The sequence below is a fragment of the Carya illinoinensis genome, chromosome 11, assembly GCF_018687715.1.
Source record: "Carya illinoinensis cultivar Pawnee chromosome 11, C.illinoinensisPawnee_v1, whole genome shotgun sequence".
NCBI lineage: Eukaryota > Viridiplantae > Streptophyta > Magnoliopsida > Fagales > Juglandaceae > Carya > Carya illinoinensis.
In genome coordinates this window covers 18850529-18867771 of record NC_056762.1, presented here as the reverse complement: position 1 = coordinate 18867771, position 17243 = coordinate 18850529, and the positions used below count along the sequence as shown (strand labels likewise).

At 52.5% G+C, this 17243-nt stretch overlaps 56 non-coding genes across 56 annotated transcripts; all 56 read right to left on the bottom strand.

Moving 5' to 3' along the window:
* Positions 1 to 178: 178 nt before the first annotated feature.
* Positions 179 to 297, bottom strand: LOC122284572. Its single transcript, XR_006231934.1, has one exon. It is a non-coding gene; the product is annotated as a 5S ribosomal RNA (ribosomal RNA).
* Positions 298 to 486: 189 nt separating this feature from the next.
* On the bottom strand, positions 487 to 605 carry LOC122284571. The gene has a single exon (XR_006231933.1). It is a non-coding gene; the product is annotated as a 5S ribosomal RNA (ribosomal RNA).
* A 189-nt stretch (positions 606 to 794) lies between these two features.
* Positions 795 to 913, bottom strand: LOC122284570. Its single transcript, XR_006231932.1, has one exon. It is a non-coding gene; the product is annotated as a 5S ribosomal RNA (ribosomal RNA).
* A 178-nt stretch (positions 914 to 1091) lies between these two features.
* On the bottom strand, positions 1092 to 1210 carry LOC122284569. The gene has a single exon (XR_006231931.1). It is a non-coding gene; the product is annotated as a 5S ribosomal RNA (ribosomal RNA).
* A 189-nt stretch (positions 1211 to 1399) lies between these two features.
* LOC122284568 lies at positions 1400 to 1518 on the bottom strand. The gene has a single exon (XR_006231930.1). It is a non-coding gene; the product is annotated as a 5S ribosomal RNA (ribosomal RNA).
* Positions 1519 to 1707: 189 nt separating this feature from the next.
* On the bottom strand, positions 1708 to 1826 carry LOC122284567. The gene has a single exon (XR_006231929.1). It is a non-coding gene; the product is annotated as a 5S ribosomal RNA (ribosomal RNA).
* A 178-nt stretch (positions 1827 to 2004) lies between these two features.
* On the bottom strand, positions 2005 to 2123 carry LOC122284566. The gene has a single exon (XR_006231928.1). It is a non-coding gene; the product is annotated as a 5S ribosomal RNA (ribosomal RNA).
* Positions 2124 to 2312: 189 nt separating this feature from the next.
* On the bottom strand, positions 2313 to 2431 carry LOC122284565. The gene has a single exon (XR_006231927.1). It is a non-coding gene; the product is annotated as a 5S ribosomal RNA (ribosomal RNA).
* A 190-nt stretch (positions 2432 to 2621) lies between these two features.
* On the bottom strand, positions 2622 to 2740 carry LOC122287313. The gene has a single exon (XR_006234612.1). It is a non-coding gene; the product is annotated as a 5S ribosomal RNA (ribosomal RNA).
* A 189-nt stretch (positions 2741 to 2929) lies between these two features.
* LOC122284563 lies at positions 2930 to 3048 on the bottom strand. The gene has a single exon (XR_006231925.1). It is a non-coding gene; the product is annotated as a 5S ribosomal RNA (ribosomal RNA).
* A 178-nt stretch (positions 3049 to 3226) lies between these two features.
* On the bottom strand, positions 3227 to 3345 carry LOC122284562. Its single transcript, XR_006231924.1, has one exon. It is a non-coding gene; the product is annotated as a 5S ribosomal RNA (ribosomal RNA).
* A 189-nt stretch (positions 3346 to 3534) lies between these two features.
* Positions 3535 to 3653, bottom strand: LOC122284561. The gene has a single exon (XR_006231923.1). It is a non-coding gene; the product is annotated as a 5S ribosomal RNA (ribosomal RNA).
* A 189-nt stretch (positions 3654 to 3842) lies between these two features.
* On the bottom strand, positions 3843 to 3961 carry LOC122284560. Its single transcript, XR_006231922.1, has one exon. It is a non-coding gene; the product is annotated as a 5S ribosomal RNA (ribosomal RNA).
* Positions 3962 to 4139: 178 nt separating this feature from the next.
* Positions 4140 to 4258, bottom strand: LOC122284559. The gene has a single exon (XR_006231921.1). It is a non-coding gene; the product is annotated as a 5S ribosomal RNA (ribosomal RNA).
* A 189-nt stretch (positions 4259 to 4447) lies between these two features.
* On the bottom strand, positions 4448 to 4566 carry LOC122284557. The gene has a single exon (XR_006231920.1). It is a non-coding gene; the product is annotated as a 5S ribosomal RNA (ribosomal RNA).
* A 189-nt stretch (positions 4567 to 4755) lies between these two features.
* Positions 4756 to 4874, bottom strand: LOC122284556. The gene has a single exon (XR_006231919.1). It is a non-coding gene; the product is annotated as a 5S ribosomal RNA (ribosomal RNA).
* Positions 4875 to 5063: 189 nt separating this feature from the next.
* Positions 5064 to 5182, bottom strand: LOC122284555. Its single transcript, XR_006231918.1, has one exon. It is a non-coding gene; the product is annotated as a 5S ribosomal RNA (ribosomal RNA).
* A 179-nt stretch (positions 5183 to 5361) lies between these two features.
* Positions 5362 to 5480, bottom strand: LOC122284554. The gene has a single exon (XR_006231917.1). It is a non-coding gene; the product is annotated as a 5S ribosomal RNA (ribosomal RNA).
* Positions 5481 to 5669: 189 nt separating this feature from the next.
* On the bottom strand, positions 5670 to 5788 carry LOC122284553. Its single transcript, XR_006231916.1, has one exon. It is a non-coding gene; the product is annotated as a 5S ribosomal RNA (ribosomal RNA).
* A 189-nt stretch (positions 5789 to 5977) lies between these two features.
* On the bottom strand, positions 5978 to 6096 carry LOC122284551. Its single transcript, XR_006231914.1, has one exon. It is a non-coding gene; the product is annotated as a 5S ribosomal RNA (ribosomal RNA).
* A 178-nt stretch (positions 6097 to 6274) lies between these two features.
* On the bottom strand, positions 6275 to 6393 carry LOC122284550. Its single transcript, XR_006231913.1, has one exon. It is a non-coding gene; the product is annotated as a 5S ribosomal RNA (ribosomal RNA).
* Positions 6394 to 6583: 190 nt separating this feature from the next.
* On the bottom strand, positions 6584 to 6702 carry LOC122284549. Its single transcript, XR_006231912.1, has one exon. It is a non-coding gene; the product is annotated as a 5S ribosomal RNA (ribosomal RNA).
* A 189-nt stretch (positions 6703 to 6891) lies between these two features.
* Positions 6892 to 7010, bottom strand: LOC122284548. Its single transcript, XR_006231911.1, has one exon. It is a non-coding gene; the product is annotated as a 5S ribosomal RNA (ribosomal RNA).
* Positions 7011 to 7189: 179 nt separating this feature from the next.
* On the bottom strand, positions 7190 to 7308 carry LOC122283237. Its single transcript, XR_006230713.1, has one exon. It is a non-coding gene; the product is annotated as a 5S ribosomal RNA (ribosomal RNA).
* Positions 7309 to 7498: 190 nt separating this feature from the next.
* LOC122284547 lies at positions 7499 to 7617 on the bottom strand. The gene has a single exon (XR_006231910.1). It is a non-coding gene; the product is annotated as a 5S ribosomal RNA (ribosomal RNA).
* Positions 7618 to 7806: 189 nt separating this feature from the next.
* Positions 7807 to 7925, bottom strand: LOC122284545. The gene has a single exon (XR_006231908.1). It is a non-coding gene; the product is annotated as a 5S ribosomal RNA (ribosomal RNA).
* A 179-nt stretch (positions 7926 to 8104) lies between these two features.
* Positions 8105 to 8223, bottom strand: LOC122284544. The gene has a single exon (XR_006231907.1). It is a non-coding gene; the product is annotated as a 5S ribosomal RNA (ribosomal RNA).
* A 189-nt stretch (positions 8224 to 8412) lies between these two features.
* Positions 8413 to 8531, bottom strand: LOC122284543. Its single transcript, XR_006231906.1, has one exon. It is a non-coding gene; the product is annotated as a 5S ribosomal RNA (ribosomal RNA).
* Positions 8532 to 8721: 190 nt separating this feature from the next.
* Positions 8722 to 8840, bottom strand: LOC122284542. The gene has a single exon (XR_006231905.1). It is a non-coding gene; the product is annotated as a 5S ribosomal RNA (ribosomal RNA).
* Positions 8841 to 9018: 178 nt separating this feature from the next.
* On the bottom strand, positions 9019 to 9137 carry LOC122284541. Its single transcript, XR_006231904.1, has one exon. It is a non-coding gene; the product is annotated as a 5S ribosomal RNA (ribosomal RNA).
* A 189-nt stretch (positions 9138 to 9326) lies between these two features.
* Positions 9327 to 9445, bottom strand: LOC122287087. Its single transcript, XR_006234394.1, has one exon. It is a non-coding gene; the product is annotated as a 5S ribosomal RNA (ribosomal RNA).
* Positions 9446 to 9634: 189 nt separating this feature from the next.
* Positions 9635 to 9753, bottom strand: LOC122284539. Its single transcript, XR_006231902.1, has one exon. It is a non-coding gene; the product is annotated as a 5S ribosomal RNA (ribosomal RNA).
* A 189-nt stretch (positions 9754 to 9942) lies between these two features.
* On the bottom strand, positions 9943 to 10061 carry LOC122284538. Its single transcript, XR_006231901.1, has one exon. It is a non-coding gene; the product is annotated as a 5S ribosomal RNA (ribosomal RNA).
* A 178-nt stretch (positions 10062 to 10239) lies between these two features.
* LOC122284536 lies at positions 10240 to 10358 on the bottom strand. The gene has a single exon (XR_006231900.1). It is a non-coding gene; the product is annotated as a 5S ribosomal RNA (ribosomal RNA).
* A 189-nt stretch (positions 10359 to 10547) lies between these two features.
* LOC122284535 lies at positions 10548 to 10666 on the bottom strand. Its single transcript, XR_006231899.1, has one exon. It is a non-coding gene; the product is annotated as a 5S ribosomal RNA (ribosomal RNA).
* A 189-nt stretch (positions 10667 to 10855) lies between these two features.
* On the bottom strand, positions 10856 to 10974 carry LOC122284534. The gene has a single exon (XR_006231898.1). It is a non-coding gene; the product is annotated as a 5S ribosomal RNA (ribosomal RNA).
* A 178-nt stretch (positions 10975 to 11152) lies between these two features.
* On the bottom strand, positions 11153 to 11271 carry LOC122287368. The gene has a single exon (XR_006234664.1). It is a non-coding gene; the product is annotated as a 5S ribosomal RNA (ribosomal RNA).
* A 189-nt stretch (positions 11272 to 11460) lies between these two features.
* LOC122287053 lies at positions 11461 to 11579 on the bottom strand. Its single transcript, XR_006234360.1, has one exon. It is a non-coding gene; the product is annotated as a 5S ribosomal RNA (ribosomal RNA).
* A 178-nt stretch (positions 11580 to 11757) lies between these two features.
* Positions 11758 to 11876, bottom strand: LOC122288138. Its single transcript, XR_006235411.1, has one exon. It is a non-coding gene; the product is annotated as a 5S ribosomal RNA (ribosomal RNA).
* A 189-nt stretch (positions 11877 to 12065) lies between these two features.
* LOC122284533 lies at positions 12066 to 12184 on the bottom strand. The gene has a single exon (XR_006231897.1). It is a non-coding gene; the product is annotated as a 5S ribosomal RNA (ribosomal RNA).
* A 189-nt stretch (positions 12185 to 12373) lies between these two features.
* Positions 12374 to 12492, bottom strand: LOC122284532. The gene has a single exon (XR_006231896.1). It is a non-coding gene; the product is annotated as a 5S ribosomal RNA (ribosomal RNA).
* A 189-nt stretch (positions 12493 to 12681) lies between these two features.
* On the bottom strand, positions 12682 to 12800 carry LOC122284531. The gene has a single exon (XR_006231895.1). It is a non-coding gene; the product is annotated as a 5S ribosomal RNA (ribosomal RNA).
* A 190-nt stretch (positions 12801 to 12990) lies between these two features.
* LOC122284530 lies at positions 12991 to 13109 on the bottom strand. Its single transcript, XR_006231894.1, has one exon. It is a non-coding gene; the product is annotated as a 5S ribosomal RNA (ribosomal RNA).
* Positions 13110 to 13287: 178 nt separating this feature from the next.
* Positions 13288 to 13406, bottom strand: LOC122284529. Its single transcript, XR_006231893.1, has one exon. It is a non-coding gene; the product is annotated as a 5S ribosomal RNA (ribosomal RNA).
* Positions 13407 to 13595: 189 nt separating this feature from the next.
* LOC122287136 lies at positions 13596 to 13714 on the bottom strand. The gene has a single exon (XR_006234442.1). It is a non-coding gene; the product is annotated as a 5S ribosomal RNA (ribosomal RNA).
* Positions 13715 to 13904: 190 nt separating this feature from the next.
* On the bottom strand, positions 13905 to 14023 carry LOC122284527. The gene has a single exon (XR_006231891.1). It is a non-coding gene; the product is annotated as a 5S ribosomal RNA (ribosomal RNA).
* Positions 14024 to 14202: 179 nt separating this feature from the next.
* On the bottom strand, positions 14203 to 14321 carry LOC122284526. The gene has a single exon (XR_006231890.1). It is a non-coding gene; the product is annotated as a 5S ribosomal RNA (ribosomal RNA).
* Positions 14322 to 14509: 188 nt separating this feature from the next.
* Positions 14510 to 14628, bottom strand: LOC122284525. Its single transcript, XR_006231889.1, has one exon. It is a non-coding gene; the product is annotated as a 5S ribosomal RNA (ribosomal RNA).
* Positions 14629 to 14817: 189 nt separating this feature from the next.
* Positions 14818 to 14936, bottom strand: LOC122284524. Its single transcript, XR_006231888.1, has one exon. It is a non-coding gene; the product is annotated as a 5S ribosomal RNA (ribosomal RNA).
* A 178-nt stretch (positions 14937 to 15114) lies between these two features.
* On the bottom strand, positions 15115 to 15232 carry LOC122283042. The gene has a single exon (XR_006230527.1). It is a non-coding gene; the product is annotated as a 5S ribosomal RNA (ribosomal RNA).
* A 189-nt stretch (positions 15233 to 15421) lies between these two features.
* On the bottom strand, positions 15422 to 15540 carry LOC122284523. The gene has a single exon (XR_006231887.1). It is a non-coding gene; the product is annotated as a 5S ribosomal RNA (ribosomal RNA).
* A 189-nt stretch (positions 15541 to 15729) lies between these two features.
* LOC122284522 lies at positions 15730 to 15848 on the bottom strand. Its single transcript, XR_006231886.1, has one exon. It is a non-coding gene; the product is annotated as a 5S ribosomal RNA (ribosomal RNA).
* A 180-nt stretch (positions 15849 to 16028) lies between these two features.
* LOC122284520 lies at positions 16029 to 16147 on the bottom strand. The gene has a single exon (XR_006231885.1). It is a non-coding gene; the product is annotated as a 5S ribosomal RNA (ribosomal RNA).
* A 189-nt stretch (positions 16148 to 16336) lies between these two features.
* Positions 16337 to 16455, bottom strand: LOC122284519. Its single transcript, XR_006231884.1, has one exon. It is a non-coding gene; the product is annotated as a 5S ribosomal RNA (ribosomal RNA).
* Positions 16456 to 16644: 189 nt separating this feature from the next.
* On the bottom strand, positions 16645 to 16763 carry LOC122284518. Its single transcript, XR_006231883.1, has one exon. It is a non-coding gene; the product is annotated as a 5S ribosomal RNA (ribosomal RNA).
* A 178-nt stretch (positions 16764 to 16941) lies between these two features.
* LOC122284517 lies at positions 16942 to 17060 on the bottom strand. The gene has a single exon (XR_006231882.1). It is a non-coding gene; the product is annotated as a 5S ribosomal RNA (ribosomal RNA).
* Positions 17061 to 17243: the final 183 nt, after the last annotated feature.

Genomic DNA, 17243 nt, shown 5'->3' with positions numbered 1-17243 from the left:
CATGCTACCAGCGAAAAACTAATATAATCCTATTACGACCTAGCCGCACCCTGCCTATCCCATGCCAACTGGCGATCTGATTGATAGCGATGGGGTCGGTGCGATTTTCCTAAGAATCCATTGCCCGGTTGTCGTTCCGGTCCATCCGACCGGAGATGCGGGTAAAAATAAAAAGGGGGGGGTGCAACACGAGGACTTCCCAGGAGGTCACCCATCCTAGTACTACTCTCGCCCAAGCACGCTTAACTGCGGAGTTCTGATGGGATCCGGTGCATTAGTGCTGGTATGATCGCACCCATCATGCTACCAGCGAAAAACTAATATAATCCTATTACGACCTAGCCGCACCATGCCTATCCCATGCCAACCGGCGATCTGATCGATACCCATTGCTACGCGATGGGGTCGGTGCGATTTTCCTAAGAATCCATTGCCCGGTTGTCGTTCCGGTCCATCCGACCGGAGATGCGGTAAAAATAAAAAGGGGGGGTGCAACACGAGGACTTCCCAGGAGGTCACCCATCCTAGTACTACTCTCGCCCAAGCACGCTTAACTGCGGAGTTCTGATGGGATCCGGTGCATTAGTGCTGGTATGATCGCACCCATCATGCTACCAGCGAAAAACTAATATAATCCTATTACGACCTAGCCGCACCCTGCCTATCTCATGCCAACCGGCGATCTGACCGATACCCATAGCTACGCGATGGGGTCGGTGCGATTTTCCTAAAAATCCATTCCCTGGTTCTCGTTCCGGTCCATCCGACCAGAGATGCGGTAAAAATTAAAAGGGGGGGTGCAACACGAGGACTTCCCAGGAGGTCACCCATCCTAGTACTACTCTCGCCCAAGCACGCTTAACTGCGGAGTTCTGATGGGATCCGGTGCATTAGTGCTGGTATGATCGCACCCATCATGCTACCAGCGAAAAACTAATATAATCCTATTACGACCTAGCCGCACCCTGCCTATCCCATGCCAACTGGCGATCTGATTGATAGCGATGGGGTCGGTGCGATTTTCCTAAGAATCCATTGCCCGGTTGTCGTTCCGGTCCATCCGACCGGAGATGCGGTAAAAATAAAAAGGGGGGGTGCAACACGAGGACTTCCCAGGAGGTCACCCATCCTAGTACTACTCTCGCCCAAGCACGCTTAACTGCGGAGTTCTGATGGGATCCGGTGCATTAGTGCTGGTATGATCGCACCCATCATGCTACCAGCGAAAAACTAATATAATCCTATTACGACCTAGCCGCACCCTGCCTATCTCATGCCAACCGGCGATCTGACCGATACCCATTGCTACGCGATGGGGTCGGTGCGATTTTCCTAAAAATCCATTCCCTGGTTCTCGTTCCGGTCCATCCGACCAGAGATGCGGTAAAAATTAAAAGGGGGGGTGCAACACGAGGACTTCCCAGGAGGTCACCCATCCTAGTACTACTCTCGCCCAAGCACGCTTAACTGCGGAGTTCTGATGGGATCCGGTGCATTAGTGCTGGTATGATCGCACCCATCATGCTACCAGCAAAAAACTAATATAATCCTATTACGACCTAGCCGCACCCTGCCTATCTCATGCCAACCGGCGATCTGACCGATACCCATCGCTACGCGATGGGGTCGGTGCGATTTTCCTAAAAATCCATTCCCTGGTTCTCGTTCCGGTCCATCCGACCAGAGATGCGGTAAAAATTAAAAGGGGGGGTGCAACACGAGGACTTCCCAGGAGGTCACCCATCCTAGTACTACTCTCGCCCAAGCACGCTTAACTGCGGAGTTCTGATGGGATCCGGTGCATTAGTGCTGGTATGATCGCACCCATCATGCTACCAGCGAAAAACTAATATAATCCTATTACGACCTAGCCGCACCCTGCCTATCCCATGCCAACTGGCGATCTGATTGATAGCGATGGGGTCGGTGCGATTTTCCTAAGAATCCATTGCCCGGTTGTCGTTCCGGTCCATCCGACCGGAGATGCGGTAAAAATAAAAAGGGGGGGTGCAACACGAGGACTTCCCAGGAGGTCACCCATCCTAGTACTACTCTCGCCCAAGCACGCTTAACTGCGGAGTTCTGATGGGATCCGGTGCATTAGTGCTGGTATGATCGCACCCATCATGCTACCAGCGAAAAACTAATATAATCCTATTACGACCTAGCCGCACCATGCCTATCCCATGCCAACCGGCGATCTGATCGATACCCATTGCTACGCGATGGGGTCGGTGCGATTTTCCTAAGAATCCATTGCCCGGTTGTCGTTCCGGTCCATCCGACCGGAGATGCGGTAAAAATAAAAAGGGGGGGTGCAACACGAGGACTTCCCAGGAGGTCACCCATCCTAGTACTACTCTCGCCCAAGCACGCTTAACTGCGGAGTTCTGATGGGATCCGGTGCATTAGTGCTGGTATGATCGCACCCATCATGCTACCAGCGAAAAACTAATATAATCCTATTACGACCTAGCCGCACCCTGCCTATCTCATGCCAACCGGCGATCTGACCGATACCCATTGCTACGCGATGGGGTCGGTGCGATTTTCCTAAAAATCCATTCCCTGGTTCTCGTTCCGGTCCATCCGACCAGAGATGCGGTAAAAATTAAAAGGGGGGGGTGCAACACGAGGACTTCCCAGGAGGTCACCCATCCTAGTACTACTCTCGCCCAAGCACGCTTAACTGCGGAGTTCTGATGGGATCCGGTGCATTAGTGCGGGTATGATCGCACCCATCATGCTACCAGCAAAAAACTAATATAATCCTATTACGACCTAGCCGCACCCTGCCTATCTCATGCCAACCGGCGATCTGACCGATACCCATTGCTACGCGATGGGGTCGGTGCGATTTTCCTAAAAATCCATTCCCTGGTTCTCGTTCCGGTCCATCCGACCAGAGATGCGGTAAAAATTAAAAGGGGGGGTGCAACACGAGGACTTCCCAGGAGGTCACCCATCCTAGTACTACTCTCGCCCAAGCACGCTTAACTGCGGAGTTCTGATGGGATCCGGTGCATTAGTGCTGGTATGATCGCACCCATCATGCTACCAGCGAAAAACTAATATAATCCTATTACGACCTAGCCGCACCCTGCCTATCCCATGCCAACTGGCGATCTGATTGATAGCGATGGGGTCGGTGCGATTTTCCTAAGAATCCATTGCCCGGTTGTCGTTCCGGTCCATCCGACCGGAGATGCGGTAAAAATAAAAAGGGGGGGTGCAACACGAGGACTTCCCAGGAGGTCACCCATCCTAGTACTACTCTCGCCCAAGCACGCTTAACTGCGGAGTTCTGATGGGATCCGGTGCATTAGTGCTGGTATGATCGCACCCATCATGCTACCAGCGAAAAACTAATATAATCCTATTACGACCTAGCCGCACCATGCCTATCCCATGCCAACCGGCGATCTGATCGATACCCATTGCTACGCGATGGGGTCGGTGCGATTTTCCTAAGAATCCATTGCCCGGTTGTCGTTCCGGTCCATCCGACCGGAGATGCGGTAAAAATAAAAAGGGGGGGTGCAACACGAGGACTTCCCAGGAGGTCACCCATCCTAGTACTACTCTCGCCCAAGCACGCTTAACTGCGGAGTTCTGATGGGATCCGGTGCATTAGTGCTGGTATGATCGCACCCATCATGCTACCAGCGAAAAACTAATATAATCCTATTACGACCTAGCCGCACCCTGCCTATCTCATGCCAACCGGCGATCTGACCGATACCCATTGCTACGCGATGGGGTCGGTGCGATTTTCCTAAAAATCCATTCCCTGGTTCTCGTTCCGGTCCATCCGACCAGAGATGCGGTAAAAATTAAAAGGGGGGGTGCAACACGAGGACTTCCCAGGAGGTCACCCATCCTAGTACTACTCTCGCCCAAGCACGCTTAACTGCGGAGTTCTGATGGGATCCGGTGCATTAGTGCTGGTATGATCGCACCCATCATGCTACCAGCGAAAAACTAATATAATCCTATTACGACCTAGCCGCACCCTGCCTATCCCATGCCAACTGGCGATCTGATTGATAGCGATGGGGTCGGTGCGATTTTCCTAAGAATCCATTGCCCGGTTGTCGTTCCGGTCCATCCGACCGGAGATGCGGTAAAAATAAAAAGGGGGGGTGCAACACGAGGACTTCCCAGGAGGTCACCCATCCTAGTACTACTCTCGCCCAAGCACGCTTAACTGCGGAGTTCTGATGGGATCCGGTGCATTAGTGCTGGTATGATCGCACCCATCATGCTACCAGCGAAAAACTAATATAATCCTATTACGACCTAGCCGCACCATGCCTATCCCATGCCAACCGGCGATCTGATCGATACCCATTGCTACGCGATGGGGTCGGTGCGATTTTCCTAAGAATCCATTGCCCGGTTGTCGTTCCGGTCCACCCGACCGGAGATGCGGTAAAAATAAAAAGGGGGGGTGCAACACGAGGACTTCCCAGGAGGTCACCCATCCTAGTACTACTCTCGCCCAAGCACGCTTAACTGCGGAGTTCTGATGGGATCCGGTGCATTAGTGCTGGTATGATCGCACCCATCATGCTACCAGCGAAAAACTAATATAATCCTATTACGACCTAGCCGCACCCTGCCTATCTCATGCCAACCGGCGATCTGACCGATACCCATTGCTACGCGATGGGGTCGGTGCGATTTTCCTAAAAATCCATTCCCTGGTTCTCGTTCCGGTCCATCCGACCAGAGATGCGGTAAAAATTAAAAGGGGGGGTGCAACACGAGGACTTCCCAGGAGGTCACCCATCCTAGTACTACTCTCGCCCAAGCACGCTTAACTGCGGAGTTCTGATGGGATCCGGTGCATTAGTGCTGGTATGATCGCACCCATCATGCTACCAGCGAAAAACTAATATAATCCTATTACGACCTAGCCGCACCCTGCCTATCTCATGCCAACCGGCGATCTGACCGATACCCATCGCTACGCGATGGGGTCGGTGCGATTTTCCTAAAAATCCATTCCCTGGTTCTCGTTCCGGTCCATCCGACCAGAGATGCGGTAAAAATTAAAAGGGGGGGTGCAACACGAGGACTTCCCAGGAGGTCACCCATCCTAGTACTACTCTCGCCCAAGCACGCTTAACTGCGGAGTTCTGATGGGATCCGGTGCATTAGTGCTGGTATGATCGCACCCATCATGCTACCAGCGAAAAACTAATATAATCCTATTACGACCTAGCCGCACCCTGCCTATCCCATGCCAACTGGCGATCTGATTGATAGCGATGGGGTCGGTGCGATTTTCCTAAGAATCCATTGCCCGGTTGTCGTTCCGGTCCATCCGACCGGAGATGCGGTAAAAATAAAAAGGGGGGGGTGCAACACGAGGACTTCCCAGGAGGTCACCCATCCTAGTACTACTCTCGCCCAAGCACGCTTAACTGCGGAGTTCTGATGGGATCCGGTGCATTAGTGCTGGTATGATCGCACCCATCATGCTACCAGCGAAAAACTAATATAATCCTATTACGACCTAGCCGCACCATGCCTATCCCATGCCAACCGGCGATCTGATCGATACCCATTGCTACGCGATGGGGTCGGTGCGATTTTCCTAAGAATCCATTGCCCGGTTGTCGTTCCGGTCCATCCGACCGGAGATGCGGTAAAAATAAAAAGGGGGGGTGCAACACGAGGACTTCCCAGGAGGTCACCCATCCTAGTACTACTCTCGCCCAAGCACGCTTAACTGCGGAGTTCTGATGGGATCCGGTGCATTAGTGCTGGTATGATCGCACCCATCATGCTACCAGCGAAAAACTAATATAATCCTATTACGACCTAGCCGCACCCTGCCTATCTCATGCCAACCGGCGATCTGACCGATACCCATTGCTACGCGATGGGGTCGGTGCGATTTTCCTAAAAATCCATTCCCTGGTTCTCGTTCCGGTCCATCCGACCAGAGATGCGGTAAAAATTAAAAGGGGGGGTGCAACACGAGGACTTCCCAGGAGGTCACCCATCCTAGTACTACTCTCGCCCAAGCACGCTTAACTGCGGAGTTCTGATGGGATCCGGTGCATTAGTGCTGGTATGATCGCACCCATCATGCTACCAGCGAAAAACTAATATAATCCTATTACGACCTAGCCGCACCCTGCCTATCCCATGCCAACTGGCGATCTGATTGATAGCGATGGGGTCGGTGCGATTTTCCTAAGAATCCATTGCCCGGTTGTCGTTCCGGTCCATCCGACCGGAGATGCGGTAAAAATAAAAAGGGGGGGTGCAACACGAGGACTTCCCAGGAGGTCACCCATCCTAGTACTACTCTCGCCCAAGCACGCTTAACTGCGGAGTTCTGATGGGATCCGGTGCATTAGTGCTGGTATGATCGCACCCATCATGCTACCAGCGAAAAACTAATATAATCCTATTACGACCTAGCCGCACCATGCCTATCCCATGCCAACCGGCGATCTGATCGATACCCATTGCTACGCGATGGGGTCGGTGCGATTTTCCTAAGAATCCATTGCCCGGTTGTCGTTCCGGTCCATCCGACCGGAGATGCGGTAAAAATAAAAAGGGGGGGGTGCAACACGAGGACTTCCCAGGAGGTCACCCATCCTAGTACTACTCTCGCCCAAGCACGCTTAACTGCGGAGTTCTGATGGGATCCGGTGCATTAGTGCTGGTATGATCGCACCCATCATGCTACTAGCGAAAAACTAATATAATCCTATTACGACCTAGCCGCACCCTGCCTATCTCATGCCAACCGGCGATCTGACCGATACCCATTGCTACGCGATGGGGTCGGTGCGATTTTCCTAAAAATCCATTCCCTGGTTCTCGTTCCGGTCCATCCGACCAGAGATGCGGTAAAAATTAAAAGGGGGGGTGCAACACGAGGACTTCCCAGGAGGTCACCCATCCTAGTACTACTCTCGCCCAAGCACGCTTAACTGCGGAGTTCTGATGGGATCCGGTGCATTAGTGCTGGTATGATCGCACCCATCATGCTACCAGCGAAAAACTAATATAATCCTATTACGACCTAGCCGCACCCTGCCTATCCCATGCCAACTGGCGATCTGATTGATAGCGATGGGGTCGGTGCGATTTTCCTAAGAATCCATTGCCCGGTTGTCGTTCCGGTCCATCCGACCGGAGATGCGGTAAAAATAAAAAAGGGGGGGTGCAACACGAGGACTTCCCAGGAGGTCACCCATCCTAGTACTACTCTCGCCCAAGCACGCTTAACTGCGGAGTTTCTGATGGGATCCGTGCATTAGTGCTGGTATGATCGCACCCATCATGCTACCAGCGAAAAAACTAATATAATCCTATTACGACCTAGCCGCACCATGCCTATCCCATGCCAACCGGCGATCTGATCGATACCCATTGCTACGCGATGGGGTCGGTGCGATTTTCCTAAGAATCCATTGCCCGGTTGTCGTTCCGGTCCATCCGACCGGAGATGCGGTAAAAATAAAAAGGGGGGGTGCAACACGAGGACTTCCCAGGAGGTCACCCATCCTAGTACTACTCTCGCCCAAGCACGCTTAACTGCGGAGTTCTGATGGGATCCGGTGCATTAGTGCTGGTATGATCGCACCCATCATGCTACCAGCGAAAAACTAATATAATCCTATTACGACCTAGCCGCACCCTGCCTATCTCATGCCAACCGGCGATCTGACCGATACCCATTGCTACGCGATGGGGTCGGTGCGATTTTCCTAAAAATCCATTCCCTGGTTCTCGTTCCGGTCCATCCGACCAGAGATGCGGTAAAAATTAAAAGGGGGGGTGCAACACGAGGACTTCCCAGGAGGTCACCCATCCTAGTACTACTCTCGCCCAAGCACGCTTAACTGCGGAGTTCTGATGGGATCCGGTGCATTAGTGCTGGTATGATCGCACCCATCATGCTACCAGCGAAAAACTAATATAATCCTATTACGACCTAGCCGCACCCTGCCTATCCCCATGCCAACTGGCGATCTGATTGATAGCGATGGGGTCGGTGCGATTTTCCTAAGAATCCATTGCCCGGTTGTCGTTCCGGTCCATCCGACCGGAGATGCGGTAAAAATAAAAAGGGGGGGTGCAACACGAGGACTTCCCAGGAGGTCACCCATCCTAGTACTACTCTCGCCCAAGCACGCTTAACTGCGGAGTTCTGATGGGATCCGGTGCATTAGTGCTGGTATGATCGCACCCATCATGCTACCAGCGAAAAACTAATATAATCCTATTACGACCTAGCCGCACCATGCCTATCCCATGCCAACCGGCGATCTGATCGATACCCATTGCTACGCGATGGGGTCGGTGCGATTTTCCTAAGAATCCATTGCCCGGTTGTCGTTCCGGTCCATCCGACCGGAGATGCGGTAAAAATAAAAAGGGGGGGTGCAACACGAGGACTTCCCAGGAGGTCACCCATCCTAGTACTACTCTCGCCCAAGCACGCTTAACTGCGGAGTTCTGATGGGATCCGGTGCATTAGTGCTGGTATGATCGCACCCATCATGCTACTAGCGAAAAACTAATATAATCCTATTACGACCTAGCCGCACCCTGCCTATCTCATGCCAACCGGCGATCTGACCGATACCCATTGCTACGCGATGGGGGTCGGTGCGATTTTCCTAAAAATCCATTCCCTGGTTCTCGTTCCGGTCCATCCGACCAGAGATGCGGTAAAAATTAAAAGGGGGGGTGCAACACGAGGACTTCCCAGGAGGTCACCCATCCTAGTACTACTCTCGCCCAAGCACGCTTAACTGCGGAGTTCTGATGGGATCCGGTGCATTAGTGCTGGTATGATCGCACCCATCATGCTACCAGCGAAAAACTAATATAATCCTATTACGACCTAGCCGCACCCTGCCTATCCCATGCCAACTGGCGATCTGATTGATAGCGATGGGGTCGGTGCGATTTTCCTAAGAATCCATTGCCCGGTTGTCGTTCCGGTCCATCCGACCGGAGATGCGGTAAAAATAAAAAGGGGGGGTGCAACACGAGGACTTCCCAGGAGGTCACCCATCCTAGTACTACTCTCGCCCAAGCACGCTTAACTGCGGAGTTCTGATGGGATCCGGTGCATTAGTGCTGGTATGATCGCACCCATCATGCTACCAGCGAAAAACTAATATAATCCTATTACGACCTAGCCGCACCATGCCTATCCCATGCCAACCGGCGATCTGATCGATACCCATTGCTACGCGATGGGGTCGGTGCGATTTTCCTAAGAATCCATTGCCCGGTTGTCGTTCCGGTCCATCCGACCGGAGATGCGGTAAAAATAAAAAGGGAGGGTGCAACACGAGGACTTCCCAGGAGGTCACCCATCCTAGTACTACTCTCGCCCAAGCACGCTTAACTGCGGAGTTCTGATGGGATCCGGTGCATTAGTGCTGGTATGATCGCACCCATCATGCTACCAGCGAAAAACTAATATAATCCTATTACGACCTAGCCGCACCCTGCCTATCTCATGCCAACCGGCGATCTGACCGATACCCATTGCTACGCGATGGGGTCGGTGCGATTTTCCTAAAAATCCATTCCCTGGTTCTCGTTCCGGTCCATCCGACCAGAGATGCGGTAAAAATTAAAAGGGGGGGTGCAACACGAGGACTTCCCAGGAGGTCACCCATCCTAGTACTACTCTCGCCCAAGCACGCTTAACTGCGGAGTTCTGATGGGATCCGGTGCATTAGTGCTGGTATGATCGCACCCATCATGCTACCAGCGAAAAACTAATATAATCCTATTACGACCTAGCCGCACCCTGCCTATCTCATGCCAACCGCGATCTGACCGATACCCATCGCTACGCGATGGGGTCGGTGCGATTTTCCTAAAAATCCATTCCCTGGTTCTCGTTCCGGTCCATCCGACCAGAGATGCGGTAAAAATTAAAAGGGGGGGGTGCAACACGAGGACTTCCCAGGAGGTCACCCATCCTAGTACTACTCTCGCCCAAGCACGCTTAACTGCGGAGTTCTGATGGGATCCGGTGCATTAGTGCTGGTATGATCGCACCCATCATGCTACCAGCGAAAAACTAATATAATCCTATTACGACCTAGCCGCACCCTGCCTATCCCATGCCAACTGGCGATCTGATTGATAGCGATGGGGTCGGTGCGATTTTCCTAAGAATCCATTGCCCGGTTGTCGTTCCGGTCCATCCGACCGGAGATGCGGTAAAAATAAAAAGGGGGGGTGCAACACGAGGACTTCCCAGGAGGTCACCCATCCTAGTACTACTCTCGCCCAAGCACGCTTAACTGCGGAGTTCTGATGGGATCCGGTGCATTAGTGCTGGTATGATCGCACCCATCATGCTACCAGCGAAAAACTAATATAATCCTATTACGACCTAGCCGCACCATGCCTATCCCATGCCAACCGGCGATCTGATCGATACCCATTGCTACGCGATGGGGTCGGTGCGATTTTCCTAAGAATCCATTGCCCGGTTGTCGTTCCGGTCCATCCGACCGGAGATGCGGTAAAAATAAAAAGGGGGGGTGCAACACGAGGACTTCCCAGGAGGTCACCCATCCTAGTACTACTCTCGCCCAAGCACGCTTAACTGCGGAGTTCTGATGGGATCCGGTGCATTAGTGCTGGTATGATCGCACCCATCATGCTACCAGCGAAAAACTAATATAATCCTATTACGACCTAGCCGCACCCTGCCTATCTCATGCCAACCGGCGATCTGACCGATACCCATTGCTACGCGATGGGGTCGGTGCGATTTTCCTAAAAATCCATTCCCTGGTTCTCGTTCCGGTCCATCCGACCAGAGATGCGGTAAAAATTAAAAGGGGGGGTGCAACACGAGGACTTCCCAGGAGGTCACCCATCCTAGTACTACTCTCGCCCAAGCACGCTTAACTGCGGAGTTCTGATGGGATCCGGTGCATTAGTGCTGGTATGATCGCACCCATCATGCTACCAGCGAAAAACTAATATAATCCTATTACGACCTAGCCGCACCCTGCCTATCCCATGCCAACTGGCGATCTGATTGATAGCGATGGGGTCGGTGCGATTTTCCTAAGAATCCATTGCCCGGTTGTCGTTCCGGTCCATCCGACCGGAGATGCGGTAAAAATAAAAAGGGGGGGTGCAACACGAGGACTTCCCAGGAGGTCACCCATCCTAGTACTACTCTCGCCCAAGCACGCTTAACTGCGGAGTTCTGATGGGATCCAGTGCATTAGTGCTGGTATGATCGCACCCATCATGCTACCAGCGAAAAACTAATATAATCCTATTACGACCTAGCCGCACCCTGCCTATCTCATGCCAACCGGCGATCTGACCGATACCCATTGCTACGCGATGGGGTCGGTGCGATTTTCCTAAAAATCCATTCCCTGGTTCTCGTTCCGGTCCATCCGACCAGAGATGCGGTAAAAATTAAAAGGGGGGGTGCAACACGAGGGCTTCCCAGGAGGTCACCCATCCTAGTACTACTCTCGCCCAAGCACGCTTAACTGCGGAGTTCTGATGGGATCCGGTGCATTAGTGCTGGTATGATCGCACCCATCATGCTACCAGCGAAAAACTAATATAATCCTATTACGACCTAGCCGCACCCTGCCTATCCCATGCCAACTGGCGATCTGATTGATAGCGATGGGGTCGGTGCGATTTTCCTAAGAATCCATTGCCCGGTTGTCGTTCCGGTCCATCCGACCGGAGATGCGGTAAAAATAAAAAGGGGGGGTGCAACACGAGGACTTCCCAGGAGGTCACCCATCCTAGTACTACTCTCGCCCAGGCACGCTTAACTGCGGAGTTCTGATGGGATCCGGTGCATTAGTGCTGGTAGGATCGCACCCATCATGCTACCAGCGAAAAACTAATATAATCCTATTACGACCTAGCCGCACCATGCCTATCCCATGCCAACCGGCGATCTGATCGATACCCATTGCTACGCGATGGGGTCGGTGCGATTTTCCTAAGAATCCATTGCCCGGTTGTCGTTCCGGTCCATCCGACCGGAGATGCGGTAAAAATAAAAAGGAGGGGTGCAACACGAGGACTTCCCAGGAGGTCACCCATCCTAGTACTACTCTCGCCCAAGCACGCTTAACTGCGGAGTTCTGATGGGATCCGGTGCATTAGTGCTGGTATGATCGCACCCATCATGCTACCAGCGAAAAACTAATATAATCCTATTACGACCTAGCCGCACCATGCCTATCCCATGCCAACCGGCGATCTGATCGATACCCATTGCTACGCGATGGGGTCGGTGCGATTTTCCTAAGAATCCATTGCCCGGTTGTCGTTCCGGTCCATCCGACCGGAGATGCGGTAAAAATTAAAAGGGGGGGTGCAACACGAGGACTTCCCAGGAGGTCACCCATCCTAGTACTACTCTCGCCCAAGCACGCTTAACTGCGGAGTTCTGATGGGATCCGGTGCATTAGTGCTGGTATGATCGCACCCATCATGCTACCAGCGAAAAACTAATATAATCCTATTACGACCTAGCCGCACCATGCCTATCCCATGCCAACCGGCGATCTGATCGATACCCATTGCTACGCGATGGGGTCGGTGCGATTTTCCTAAAAATCCATTCCCTGGTTCTCGTTCCGGTCCATCCGACCAGAGATGCGGTAAAAATTAAAAGGGGGGGTGCAACACGAGGACTTCCCAGGAGGTCACCCATCCTAGTACTACTCTCGCCCAAGCACGCTTAACTGCGGAGTTCTGATGGGATCCGGTGCATTAGTGCTGGTATGATCGCACCCATCATGCTACCAGCAAAAAACTAATATAATCCTATTACGACCTAGCCGCACCCTGCCTATCTCATGCCAACCGGCGATCTGACCGATACCCATCGCTACGCGATGGGGTCGGTGCGATTTTCCTAAAAATCCATTCCCTGGTTCTCGTTCCGGTCCATCCGACCAGAGATGCGGTAAAAATTAAAAGGGGGGGGTGCAACACGAGGACTTCCCAGGAGGTCACCCATCCTAGTACTACTCTCGCCCAAGCACGCTTAACTGCGGAGTTCTGATGGGATCCGGTGCATTAGTGCTGGTATGATCGCACCCATCATGCTACCAGCGAAAAACTAATATAATCCTATTACGACCTAGCCGCACCCTGCCTATCCCATGCCAACTGGCGATCTGATTGATAGCGATGGGGTCGGTGCGATTTTCCTAAGAATCCATTGCCCGGTTGTCGTTCCGGTCCATCCGACCGGAGATGCGGTAAAAATAAAAAGGGGGGGTGCAACACGAGGACTTCCCAGGAGGTCACCCATCCTAGTACTACTCTCGCCCAAGCACGCTTAACTGCGGAGTTCTGATGGGATCCGGTGCATTAGTGCTGGTATGATCGCACCCATCATGCTACCAGCGAAAAACTAATATAATCCTATTACGACCTAGCCGCACCATGCCTATCCCATGCCAACCGGCGATCTGATCGATACCCATTGCTACGCGATGGGGTCGGTGCGATTTTCCTAAGAATCCATTGCCCGGTTGTCGTTCCGGTCCATCCGACCGGAGATGCGGTAAAAATAAAAAGGGGGGGTGCAACACGAGGACTTCTCAGGAGGTCACCCATCCTAGTACTACTCTCGCCCAAGCACGCTTAACTGCGGAGTTCTGATGGGATCCGGTGCATTAGTGCTGGTATGATCGCACCCATCATGCTACCAGCGAAAAACTAATATAATCCTATTACGACCTAGCCGCACCCTGCCTATCTCATGCCAACCGGCGATCTGACCGATACCCATTGCTACGCGATGGGGTCGGTGCGATTTTCCTAAAAATCCATTCCCTGGTTCTCGTTCCGGTCCATCCGACCAGAGATGCGGTAAAAATTAAAAGGGGGGGGTGCAACACGAGGACTTCCCAGGAGGTCACCCATCCTAGTACTACTCTCGCCCAAGCACGCTTAACTGCGGAGTTCTGATGGGATCCGGTGCATTAGTGCTGGTATGATCGCACCCATCATGCTACCAGCGAAAAACTAATATAATCCTATTACGACCTAGCCGCACCCTGCCTATCCCATGCCAACTGGCGATCTGATTGATAGCGATGGGGTCGGTGCGATTTTCCTAAGAATCCATTGCCCGGTTGTCGTTCCGGTCCATCCGACCGGAGATGCGGGTAAAAATAAAAAGGGGGGGTGCAACACGAGGACTTCCCAGGAGGTCACCCATCCTAGTACTACTCTCGCCCAAGCACGCTTAACTGCGGAGTTCTGATGGGATCCGGTGCATTAGTGCTGGTATGATCGCACCCATCATGCTACCAGCGAAAAACTAATATAATCCTATTACGACCTAGCCGCACCCTGCCTATCTCATGCCAACCGGCGATCTGACCGATACCCATTGCTACGCGATGGGGTCGGTGCGATTTTCCTAAAAATCCATTCCTGGTTCTCGTTCCGGTCCATCCGACCAGAGATGCGGTAAAAATTAAAAGGGGGGGTGCAACACGAGGACTTCCCAGGAGGTCACCCATCCTAGTACTACTCTCGCCCAAGCACGCTTAACTGCGGAGTTCTGATGGGATCCGGTGCATTAGTGCTGGTATGATCGCACCCATCATGCTACCAGCAAAAAACTAATATAATCCTATTACGACCTAGCCGCACCCTGCCTATCTCATGCCAACCGGCGATCTGACCGATACCCATCGCTACGCGATGGGGTCGGTGCGATTTTCCTAAAAATCCATTCCCTGGTTCTCGTTCCGGTCCATCCGACCAGAGATGCGGTAAAAATTAAAAGGGGGGGTGCAACACGAGGACTTCCCAGGAGGTCACCCATCCTAGTACTACTCTCGCCCAAGCACGCTTAACTGCGGAGTTCTGATGGGATCCGGTGCATTAGTGCTGGTATGATCGCACCCATCATGCTACCAGCGAAAAACTAATATAATCCTATTACGACCTAGCCGCACCCTGCCTATCCCATGCCAACTGGCGATCTGATTGATAGCGATGGGGTCGGTGCGATTTTCCTAAGAATCCATTGCCCGGTTGTCGTTCCGGTCCATCCGACCGGAGATGCGGTAAAAATAAAAAGGGGGGGTGCAACACGAGGACTTCCCAGGAGGTCACCCATCCTAGTACTACTCTCGCCCAAGCACGCTTAACTGCGGAGTTCTGATGGGATCCGTGCATTAGTGCTGGTATGATCGCACCCATCATGCTACCAGCGAAAAACTAATATAATCCTATTACGACCTAGCCGCACCATGCCTATCCCATGCCAACCGGCGATCTGATCGATACCCATTGCTACGCGATGGGGTCGGTGCGATTTTCCTAAGAATCCATTGCCCGGTTGTCGTTCCGGTCCATCCGACCGGAGATGCGGTAAAAATAAAAAGGGGGGGTGCAACACGAGGACTTCCCAGGAGGTCACCCATCCTAGTACTACTCTCGCCCAAGCACGCTTAACTGCGGAGTTCTGATGGGATCCGGTGCATTAGTGCTGGTATGATCGCACCCATCATGCTACCAGCGAAAAACTAATATAATCCTATTACGACCTAGCCGCACCCTGCCTATCTCATGCCAACCGGCGATCTGACCGATACCCATTGCTACGCGATGGGGTCGGTGCGATTTTCCTAAAAATCCATTCCCTGGTTCTCGTTCCGGTCCATCCGACCAGAGATGCGGTAAAAATTAAAAGGGGGGGTGCAACACGAGGACTTCCCAGGAGGTCACCCATCCTAGTACTACTCTCGCCCAAGCACGCTTAACTGCGGAGTTCTGATGGGATCCGGTGCATTAGTGCTGGTATGATCGCACCCATCATGCTACCAGCGAAAAACTAATATAATCCTATTACGACCTAGCCGCACCCTGCCTATCCCATGCCAACTGGCGATCTGATTGATAGCGATGGGGTCGGTGCGATTTTCCTAAGAATCCATTGCCCGGTTGTCGTTCCGGTCCATCCGACCGGAGATGCGGGTAAAAATAAAAAGGGGGGGGTGCAACACGAGGACTTCCCAGGAGGTCACCCATCCTAGTACTACTCTCGCCCAAGCACGCTTAACTGCGGAGTTCTGATGGGATCCGGTGCATTAGTGCTGGTATGATCGCACCCATCATGCTACCAGCGAAAAACTAATATAATCCTATTACGACCTAGCCGCACCCTGCCTATCTCATGCCAACCGGCGATCTGACCGATACCCATTGCTACGCGATGGGGTCGGTGCGATTTTCCTAAAAATCCATTCCCTGGTTCTCGTTCCGGTCCATCCGACCAGAGATGCGGTAAAAATTAAAAGGGGGGGTGCAACACGAGGACTTCCCAGGAGGTCACCCATCCTAGTACTACTCTCGCCCAAGCACGCTTAACTGCGGAGTTCTGATGGGATCCGGTGCATTAGTGCTGGTATGATCGCACCCATCATGCTACCAGCAAAAAACTAATATAATCCTATTACGACCTAGCCGCACCCTGCCTATCTCATGCCAACCGGCGATCTGACCGATACCCATCGCTACGCGATGGGGTCGGTGCGATTTTCCTAAAAATCCATTCCCTGGTTCTCGTTCCGGTCCATCCGACCAGAGATGCGGTAAAAATTAAAAGGGGGGGTGCAACACGAGGACTTCCCAGGAGGTCACCCATCCTAGTACTACTCTCGCCCAAGCACGCTTAACTGCGGAGTTCTGATGGGATCCGGTGCATTAGTGCTGGTATGATCGCACCCATCATGCTACCAGCGAAAAACTAATATAATCCTATTACGACCTAGCCGCACCCTGCCTATCCCATGCCAACTGGCGATCTGATTGATAGCGATGGGGTCGGTGCGATTTTCCTAAGAATCCATTGCCCGGTTGTCGTTCCGGTCCATCCGACCGGAGATGCGGTAAAAATAAAAAGGGGGGGTGCAACACGAGGACTTCCCAGGAGGTCACCCATCCTAGTACTACTCTCGCCCAAGCACGCTTAACTGCGGAGTTCTGATGGGATCCGGTGCATTAGTGCTGGTATGATCGCACCCATCATGCTACCAGCGAAAAACTAATATAATCCTATTACGACCTAGCCGCACCATGCCTATCCCATGCCAACCGGCGATCTGATCGATACCCATTGCTACGCGATGGGGTCGGTGCGATTTTCCTAAGAATCCATTGCCCGGTTGTCGTTCCGGTCCATCCGACCGGAGATGCGGTAAAAATAA